Here is a 9765-nt window from a genome sequence, read left to right as displayed (position 1 = left end):
GGAATTGATGCAAGAGCAGGTGGAGAAAGAAGAGAAAAGAGAAGACTTTCTGGCCATCAACTTGAGCCGGCTTCATCATTGAACACCCTGAGACTGAGAGATAGAGAAGGGAACTTACTCCTTAAAAGAAAAAAAGACTTTATTTTCCTCAATAGAACTTGGGGCTGGAGGCCAGAGTCAGCCAACTGGGATTCTGGTGTGTCATGCTCTCAGAATGTTTTTGACTGTCGGTTGTACACTAGAAGTAGAGAGACGGGAAAGGAAAACAAACCAAAGATAAACTCACCGCTGGGGGGTGGGAGAGATGAGAAGAGGGGAGGGGCGACATTTTATCCTGAGGGAGCTAGGACCGGTGAGGCTTTGGTCAATGCTGGAGCTCGCTAACTAGCCTTCGGGTACCAAGCTGCTGAGACACTGAAGAGAGGCTTAGCTTTTCCCAGTGTTAGAATATTTCAGCTGCCAACCACAAACTCCATCCTGCAAACCCAGGAGGCTGCAGAAGTTTACTCTATCAAATTTGGCAATTCCCAGGCAGAAGAGATTCCTGGGTCCCCGGGGCCCAGAGACAAGAAGACAACCTCCAGACCCAGAGAGCCTCATTCTATAAAACGTTTTACACCCAAAGTCGCCCTGCTCACTGAAATCATGGGACATCCTGCTTAAAATGGTCCCCAGAATAACTTTTTGGATGAAAAAACATAAACCTCGTGTGGTGAGCTGGTTTCTGAACACTCCGCACTTGTCCTTACCAGGAGGGATTCGTCAGTTCGTTCTTTCGCTCGCTGGTTCAGTCCGTCAGTCGGGCAAGCAGGCACCAAGAGCAGCGTAACAGAGGCGTCCACAGTTCCTCAGAACTGACTCAGCGAGGGTAGAGAAATTCAAGAAGTTTAGGAGCCATAACCACAGGTGGGAGGGGGGTTTTCCAGGTTACTTTCCTTCCTTGTCTGTTCTGCCTACTTTTCCTAAGAATCTGGATTCTGAAGGGGGCATTGCCTGAATCCCAAGCGAGAGCCTGGAATTTGTCCCCGATTAGGGTGAGTGGTAGGATGGGGGGATGGGCAGGGCAAGAAGCAAGCTGTGGCGGCCTGCTCTACTAGCGAGAATCGGAGATGTTTCTGGGAAAAGAAACCGAAAGCTGAGCTGGGTCCTTTAAACGTGAGCCAAGAAAGCCAAGCTCCAGTCCCTGCGTGTCTTCGGTTCTCGACTACATCCTCTGACCCCCACTGCCCTCCCTCTCACGGATTTTAAACTTCAACAGCCACTGGGCAAATCAGGCTCTGAGCTCAGAGGATCGCAGCGAGGGCGGGGGCTCCTTTCTGAAACGGGGGTGAGGTGGGGTAGGGGCGGAAAGGGCTGCCTGGTGTGGTCTCCAAGCTCCTGGTCCGAGAGCAGAGCTGTGGCCTCAAGGAGCCAGGCTGGGAAGCTGGACGATGCGACAGAGTGAGCGCGCTGGGCACTTCCTGGGAGCCAGGAGAGGTGCACAGCAGCAGAAAGAGCGATGGAGGAAGAGGTTCAGAAGTGGGGTCTGCTTGGCCTGAGAGCCTGGAGGCGGCAAGAAAAGCCATTCCTCCTAGCGCCCACCCCACTGAACTCAGAATGGGGGAAAAGAAAGATGAGTGTGGGGAGAGCGGGTCCCGACTGGACAGTAGTTTCTACGGGAAGAGCTCCCAAGCCATTTCACTTTTGCTGTACTTGGAAATGTTGGGACCGCTGGGAGAGGAGGTCGGGGTAAGAGTGAAGGGGAACTACACCTGGTCAGAAATCCTGCTTGGACAAGGGGACCTGGGTCTGCAGGAATTGTGTCCTAAGTAAGGTAGATTCTACAATGAAGTGGGGGGAGAGAATCTGTCTGAGAATCATCAATCATCTCACTGACTGCTTCCCAAGACTCTTGTGAGGGGACAGACAGCTCTGGGGGCAAATGGGCTGTGAGATGTAGCCCTTGGATTAAGAGCCTGGGGAAGATGAGCCAGAAGAAGCAGAGTGGCTGCCAGCAGTCTGCAGTTACTGCCACCATCCAAGGGCTGGGGGAGGAGCAGCTTACCAAGAACCCAAAAGATGAGGTTCCTCCTAAAGCACAGGAGGTCTCATCATGGTCAGTGTAACCCAGTAGAGCCCCCACTCTATGGAAAGCCTGGGCGGTGACAAAAGTAATCGAGTAAGTACAGCCTGGGCCCTGCCCCCAGGAGCTTCCCATCTTGTTAGAGTCAACCACTCTAACATACAAGAACAGAAGTGTCCACAAAGTGCTGTTTGAGACCTGTGGATGGAATAATTACTTCCAAATGAGGTGCTATGGCAAGCCATCTTGGAAGATGTGACATTTATTGAGTGAGGTCTAAAAGGATGAAGAAGATTTTTACTGATTTAGTGATGGAAGGGCATTGTGGGCGTAGGGAATGATATGGACAAAGGTACAGAGGTAGGAAAGTACAGCATATGGACTCATGCGATGGAGATTGTTTTTTTTTCCATGGGAGTGGGAAATATTCCTCATTTACTGACAATTTAGATGGAGGGAACCTATGCAGACTTGAGGACTTGTCTAAAGGGGAAATAATGCACTTTCCTGCCTATAGGGGCAATTCTTTTCTTCAGTGAAAAGGATCTCTGCCCCTTGCCCTCATTTAGCACGAGGGAGAGGTTGACTCTTTTAGAAATCTTCCCATTCCTCTACTCACAGTGTCCTGTGGATCATACAGGACACTGAACCTGTTAACTGAACCTTAGAGATAAAAACCCTTCTTTATAATTAAGAAGACGAGGTTAGGAAGTGATGGGATCTTGCCCATCCTAACATCAGTAGCATAAGGAAATTCATCCCTGAGTCCTCTGCTTTTTGGTGGTGGGATGATTTTCTGGTAGTCAAATGATTTTTAAATTGTCCTCTCCTGGATCGATTTTCCAGGTTGGTTATTTTTACCGATGAGATATTTTAGGTTTTCATCCATTTCTTCATTTTTTTGTTTCTGTTTGACTGATTCTTGCTCTCTCATAGAGTCATTACTTTCCATTTGTCCAATTCTAGTTTTTAACATTGTTTTCATCTGTTAGTTTTTGTACTTCCTTCTTCAATTGGCCAAATGTATTTTAAGGGATTTGTTTTCTTCAGTGTACTTTTTTTCCAATTGGCCAATTGTATTTTTGAAGGACTCTTCTACCTCTCTCATTAGACTTTTAAAATCATTCTTATGCTCTTCTAAGAAGGCTTTGGGCTTCAGACCAGTTCATATTCCCTTTTCATGTTGCAGATGTGGGTTTTTGACATTGTTGTCCTCTTCAAAGTTTTTGTCTTGATCTCCACTCTTCTCATAGTATGAATCTATGGTACGTATCTTTTTTACTCATGGTGTTTCTTTATTCCCTGGCCTTTAAGAGTTTGACCTCTTCTGCTGGGGAACAGAGTGCACTGAGCCAAGCTTCTTTTGTTGGGAGCCTACATATTGGTCACTGGCTTTGTGTGCTGGGGCCTCTTATGTTGGCAATTGGAAGCTGTAGAGATCCTGGCAGCTTACCTCATGTTGAGCTGAAATCAGCAAAGCTGGAAGTTTCAGGCAGTTCTAGGTTGTCTGCTTTTCCTTTCCTTAGCTTTCTTCACTCCTTTTCGATGGGTGCTACAGGGTATTTATCTGCTTCGGGCCCCTTTCAGTGCTGTCTCCCTTGTTTCTGCTAATGCACTGGGAGATTCCTTTGAGGTAGAGTACCGAGGCACCTGGTGGTTTTTCTGAGCTGGTTTCCACCAGTTCCTCCCAACCTCAATGAGGTCCAGGTGTTGGTGTTTGCCTGCTCTACCCTGGACTTCAGGATCTCTTCCTGGTTGACAGTTGGAGGTTTCACAGCTTACCTTGTGTTTGGCTGGTATCAGCCATGCTTGGACTTTAGGAAGACTTTAGGTTGCTTTCTTCTGCTCTTTTCAGATAAATGGTGCAGGATACTTATCCGCCCGGCCTTTTGTAGTGCTATTACCTTATTTTTGCTGAGGCACTGGGAACCCATTTGCTGGGCTGCTGCACTGCTACTCCCCAACTTTCTTCTACTTCAGATGTTCCAGGGTTTTTTTGGGGGGGGATTTTCTGGTTTTCAGAGGTTGATAGGGGAGAGTGAGAGCAACTACCTTTTTACTCACCATCTTGTCCCCCAATTTTCATATAATTTGGTTGTGGTTTTGCTGCCGCCGCCTTCTTCTTCTTCTTCTTCTCTTCTTCTCTTCTTCTCTTCTTCTCTTCTTCTTCTTTTTCTTCTTCTTCTTCTTCTTCTTCTTCTGTCTCTTTTCCCCTCCTCCAAAGTTCTTTTTTAAAAGTCTCAGATAAAAGAACAAAGATGAATCTCTTTTCCTGTGCAATAATAGAAATCAACAGACTTCCATCGGACATGCCCTTGGACAAATTCTCTTCATTTAGAAATGGGCAGTCATGTTTTGTTCCTCATTTTGAAAACCTGATCAAGGGTTGAACACAAATTCTAGATTGCGGTGGGAACCATCAAGCTTTTCTCTTACTCATCAAGTTGTGGCTCATGTTCACTTAAAGAAACCTTCTAAATACCTTTTGAATTTAGTCTAAACTGCCAACCTTTCACAAGGAAAGTTTTCATTTCTGCCAAAGTGTTGGTTTTATACGCACACCCCTGCACCTCCAACCTTTTTCTTTTTTTTGTTGGCTCAAGTTTAGTGTTGAAAAAGAATAGACAGTATATAAAAATACTTTTTTTTTGTTTGGTTTTGAGTAAAAGTCTTCTGTTTTAGGGAAATATGATGCTTACTAAATACTTTTCATAAAGTTTGTTAATAACATTCTTTCTTTTCCTTTCTTCCTTCTTTCTTCCTTTCTTTCCTTTTCTTCTTCCTTTCTTCTTTCTTTCTTTTTCTTCCTTTCTTTCTTTCTTTCTTTCTTTCTTTCTTTCTTTCTTCCTTTCTTTCTTTTTCTTTCTTTTTCTTCCTTTCTTTCTTTTTCTTTCTCTTTCTTTCTTTTTTCTTTCTTTTTTTTTTTTCTTTCTTCCATTTTTCCTCCTACACTTGACAGGTATGAGAGGTGGTGTCTCTTAGCAGCAGTTCTTTGAGATGGAGTTGAACTCAATGAGTCCTCACCACAAAAGGATCATACATTTATTGGGTTAGATCAACCTAGTTACCCCTAAGCTGCCAAGCTTGCTTTTTAATTATTAATATTATTATTTTAGCTGGACCATATATATGATACCTGGTGCCATTTTATTTTGTTTAGTTTTTTTTTCTTTTCTTGATGACCCTGAGCACAAAGTAGCTGAGATAGATGAGTGAGGACCACATGATGTTCTGAATATGAGAGCGGCACTGGTTTTGCTGCATCCAGGAAAAATCGAGATAGTTAACTACACAACCCATCAACATCTGTGTAATCAGAAACAAGGTGATGAACATGGTGAACTTCGGTGAGACCTGGAACCCCACCGCTTGCAAGGTATAGTAGGAATACATTACTGCATGCACTTCATAGTTCATGGTCATGAACCAACCATGTCCTTATAAAAGTAGCAAGAATAGAGCAGCACAGTGATGTGGTGACACCAATGTAGTAAGATGAGTTTCTGTTTTTGAAAAATAATTAATAGTTTCTCCAAATTCAAGTGATTTGCTTAATACAAATGCAAAAGACGCAAATTTGCTGACAGGTCCATTGTAAAAACTCTGATCACAAATTGATTGCTTCAGGCCTTTGGTCATCAAAATGTACACAATATAAGCACCAGTTTGAAGAGCAACAACTATACCCTAACCCTATATGGAAGACTGCAATGCTCAGGGACCACAGTACAAGTGGCTTCCTGACTTCCAACTTTGCCCATTTGTTCATTAGGTGCTGACCACCAAATATAAAGGCAGCATACAGAGCTGAAAATAAGAACGATTTTCTTCCAGTTCTCTTGCATCGACTGGATGGCTTTGTTCTCATTGAATTGCTTTTCAAATTCATATTCCTGAGAAGTCAACACTACATGTTCATTTGAACTGCTTCTCTGAATCCCTGCATATTCCATATAAAAATAAGTAAATTATCTGCAAAAAAGCATTTCTCCCCCTTTCTATTACTGTCTGAAGTCCTTCCTCAACAACCTCCCATTTCTTCCCCTCCTTGTGCACCCTCTGCATCTCTCTAAGCTGCATCCTGGATTTGCCATTGCTTTCTCCTGCTCTTCCTATTCTCTTTCTCCTGTATCTGGTGTTCTTCTTGATCCTGTTTCATTTTAAGTTTCATTTTCATTGTATTATGAGGTTCTCACACATGAGCAGACACCTTAAACTTACTTGGATGATTCCATTTCTCTACATGGAGGACACTTGGGAACTTGTTTCTGAGTTGAGGGCCGCTCTAAGAGTCTGATCTGGGTTTAATCCAGGACAGAGTTTGACTCTTCTCCAGGCTTAACCCACAAGGCTCAGTCATTTTGGAAGCAGGGCTCTCCAAATCTCTCCCTGCAAGGGAGGCTCCTGAGACATTCCTTCTCACTCTTTGAACCTTAGATTTACACATTCACTCCTCTATGCAGGTGGCACCAAGGCACATGGGAAAGCCTTGGAAACTACAACCCAATCTAGGAACCCTCATAACGAGGAAATGTATGTTGTCACATCCTCAGCAGATGTTTTGGGGAGTGTCTCATGGGAAAGACTCTTTGAAGTTAGGCTAGATTTTCTCTATATATCCTGTACCTTCAGATGAATTAACTGACTCAGTCTTTACTGCTCCGCCTGGCCCACATCTCACATTTATTTTCTGCATTCCCGTTCACTGCACTATCTGATTGCTGGCAACATTTCAGAGGGTCTTGATGATGTGTAAAGGAAGTGTTTGGGAGAAACTATGAGTCACGTATAGACTTCCTGCCAAATATTTAGTGCAAGGGAAGCTCTTTGATGACCCTTATCGCATTCAAAAAGCCCTTTCAATATCACTACCTAGTCTTTTTCCTCTGCCCATTTTAGGAAAATCCTGGTGACTCTTCTGTTTACAACCTTCAGTGTTATACCTGTTGTAAGGGAACAGGCCTTAAGTTCTTCTCCCCCACTAAAACCATCTGAGTCTGAGAAACAGGCATTGCTCTTTGGTATTGGAACCAGTCAGAACAGTTGCATGAATTCATCTAGCAACATTCTGCAGCATGAGAACATGAGTGGACAAGGCAGAAGGCAAAATTGACTCAAATGTGAGGTTAGGAAAGAGATATGCAGCAATAGGACAAAGGATTCAAGGATTCAAGAGCACATGAAACTCTGAAGTTGGAATTCTTAACTATGAGGCCAAGATTTTCCATGAATGAAAGTGCATCTATAACAGCATGGTCCCCGAATAAAGCAGAGAGTGGAGTGATTAGAGGTTATGGTGAGAATGAAAAATACATTTGAAAGGATGAGGGATAGAGATAAGTAAAGCAATGAGGTTAGGGTTAGATAGAAGAATTTTAGAGTTATAGATTATAGAGATAGAACACTTTGGGTACTAGTGACTCCAAGGGTGTGGCTATTCTTATATATGGCTGGGGTAGAGGGAAGGTTCAGATCATGACAGTGCACTACTTTGATGTACTAGGAAAAAAGGATATTTCAGAAGGCATCAACATATAAATTGAAGTCCCCAATTATAAAGTCAGGGTCGGTGGAAGGTTAACAAGGGCTCATAATGTCCCATCCTGCACAGTTTTTCAAAGATCATTGAGAATAGCGCAGCAATTACACTTAGGTCACTTAAACTGAAACACTTATCAAGCACCTAATGGTGCAAAGCACTCTGCTAGGGACTAGGGACATGAACACAAAAATGACAAATAGTCCCTGTCCTTAAAGAGCTTATATTTTACTGAATGCACATTCTTCCAGTTCCTAAGGATGAACTTTACCAGGCTGTCTTGAAATCATCAAGGTAAAGTCAAGTCATCTATTATGATGTGCTGAGGTATTTTGCTTATCAACTTCCTATTAACCATTTTGGTCATGTCCTTTGTAATCTATAAATCATTCTCATAGTCTAAGAAAATTAAAGCAACTTGAGAGTTGAGCTTCTCTGTTTTCATGTTGTCATACATTAGCTTCTCCATTTGCCCTGAGCCATTACTCACTCTACTCTTAATCTCATTCCCTTCCTTCTGATGACCATTTCCAGTTTATCCTGAATCTATCCTGTTTGTTCATAGTGATTTACGTGTTGTCTTCTCCATTATGTTGTGAGTGCCTTGGGACCAGGGATTGTCTTTTATCTTTTTTTGTCTCCCCAGGCACACATTGCTGTTATTCACTCATTCAGTGTCTGAACTCTTCATGACCCTATAATCATAACTGTTCCATAAAGTTTTCTTGGCAGAGATACTGAAATGGTTTGGCATTTCCTCCTCCAGTGGATCCTTTTGTCAGACAGAGCAAGGATAACTGACTTGCCCAGGGACACACAGCTAGGAAGTGTCTGAGGCTGGATTTGAACTCAGATATTCCTGATTCCAGGCCTAACACTCTGTTCCCTGAGACACCAGCTGCAAAACATGCTAGTTGACTCAGTGATTGACTTATTTGATCCTACTTTTTTTTAAATAAAATAACTTAGAGAACACAGACACAAGCAAAAGCCTTTTGTTTTCCCTATTAACTTCAGCTCATTGCAATCTTTAGCATTCCCAGTGCTGTTATTACAGGTCTTTCCTATATTTTATAATCATCCTTTTTCACCTGGGCTTGCTTGTATCCTGTGTTTATCCTTTTTTTTTTTTTTGCTTTTTGGTGAGGCAATCAGGATAAAGTGACTTGCACAGGGTCACACAGCTAGTAAGTGTCAAATGTCCAAAGCCAAATTTGAACTCAGGTCCTCCTGACCCCAAGACCAGAGCTCTATCCACTGAGCCACCGAGCTGCTCCTATCCTGCGTATATCTTTTTAAACCTATATTTTTAGTTGTCTAAATCTATATTCTGAGGTCAGGTTCTAATGTTCTACATTCTTGGTGCCCTTTTACCTCTCACATTTTCTGTTCCATATTCTAGCAGCCCTCCAGCTCTCACACTTTATGATTCTACTTCCTCTGGACTATGAACTGGTTCAGTGGAAGTATTAGAACAACCAAGTTCAACCCTTCTCCCTTGTGAGTATCAACCCTTAGTACTGTTGACGAAGGCCATACTAAAACTTGTATCCGTTTCCTGACCCTAGTTAGTCTTGTCCAGGATGAAATTAGGAAGGAAAAAAAGGTTGACCTAATTCATGTTAGGGTTTACTAAGATTAGGATAATGTGTTTCTGATACATAGACTAATTCTTTGGAATCTCCTTTTTCTCTCTTAGATGATCAATTAGAAGGAACAGAGGTGAGTCTAATATTTTGTTTGACATCAGAGAATTTGAATAGTTAATACTGTATGGGGGCTCTGGGGGTCCATATTGATACATTAGAAAGAACAAAAAATTTGATGTTAAAAGGTAATTAACTTTTCTTTGGGGATCTGCTATTGATTTGCTGTGTGATTTGAGTAACTCTTTTACCCCCTCTGAGCGACAGTTTCATCAACTATAAAATAAGACCATTGTACTAAAATTCTCTAAAAGATATTCTTAGGGTCCTTTCTCTGTGCTCACATTCTATATTATTTGTTCTAAGGTCTTGTAGCTCCAGCATTTCAACATTCATTTTTTAAAATAGGAAAGTCAAACTTAGAAAGTGGAAGTGATTAGTTCAAGGTCAGAAGACTTGAACAGGGACACCCCAAATAAGTATGAATATTGTAAGAGCCAAAGATAGAGGTTCTAAGA

The 9765-nt window shown here is 42.5% G+C and overlaps 1 pseudogene; it reads right to left on the bottom strand.

Annotated features, from left to right (window-relative positions):
- Nucleotides 1–5207: 5207 nt before the first annotated feature.
- Nucleotides 5208–6015, bottom strand: LOC110204651 (very long chain fatty acid elongase 6 pseudogene; annotated as a pseudogene).
- Between the last annotated feature and the right edge of the window lie 3750 nt (nucleotides 6016–9765).

Source organism: Phascolarctos cinereus, unplaced genomic scaffold (genome assembly GCF_003287225.1).
Source record: "Phascolarctos cinereus isolate Bilbo 61053 unplaced genomic scaffold, phaCin_HiC Scaffold_792;HRSCAF=1440, whole genome shotgun sequence".
NCBI classification, from domain to species: Eukaryota; Metazoa; Chordata; class Mammalia; order Diprotodontia; family Phascolarctidae; genus Phascolarctos; species Phascolarctos cinereus.
This window is presented reverse-complemented; position numbering and strand designations above follow the sequence as displayed.